General features: G+C 28.7%; 1 non-coding gene across 1 annotated transcript; it reads left to right on the top strand.

Moving 5' to 3' along the window:
- The first annotated feature begins 206 nt into the window (after window positions 1-206).
- TRNAK-CUU (transfer RNA lysine (anticodon CUU)) lies at window positions 207-279 on the top strand. The gene has a single exon. It is a non-coding gene; the product is annotated as a tRNA-Lys (tRNA).
- The last annotated feature ends 202 nt before the right edge of the window (window positions 280-481 follow it).

Genomic DNA, 481 nt, shown 5'->3' with positions numbered 1-481 from the left:
AAAAAAAGGCTTTTAAAATGCCAATTTTCAAAAATGGCATGTCAAATTTTGGTATTGACATCTACTCACGTATATGTTGTAATTTTTTTTTAATGAGACAACAAAAATTAGAATAATTTCTTTATTTAATTATTAAATTTAAACAAAAATAAATTTGATTTATCTTTTTTTAACTCTTAATTTAAATTTATCACTCTTAGTTATCAGCCCGGCTAGCTCAGTCGGTAGAGCATGAGACTCTTAATCTCAGGGTCGTGGGTTCGAGCCCCACGTTGGGCGTAATTTTTTTAATTAAAAAAATTAGCAATTTATCTATTGAATATATTCACCAACAAAAATTTCGAAATCCTCACACGAATTTCAAGTTACGTTTAAAAAATTTTAAGTTTAAGTTAAAGATATTTCCGTTGCATCAACTTTTACAGTCCAGTAATGGTTTTAACTTTTTGCCGTATTTTCCCCGAAAATATCGACTTACCGG

Source organism: Halyomorpha halys, unplaced genomic scaffold, assembly GCF_000696795.3.
Source record: "Halyomorpha halys isolate HHAL.00 unplaced genomic scaffold, Hhal_1.1 Scaffold494.1, whole genome shotgun sequence".
Lineage (NCBI taxonomy): Eukaryota > Metazoa > Arthropoda > Insecta > Hemiptera > Pentatomidae > Halyomorpha > Halyomorpha halys.
Note: the sequence above shows the minus strand (reverse complement) of the source record. Positions and strands in the feature narration are given on the sequence as shown.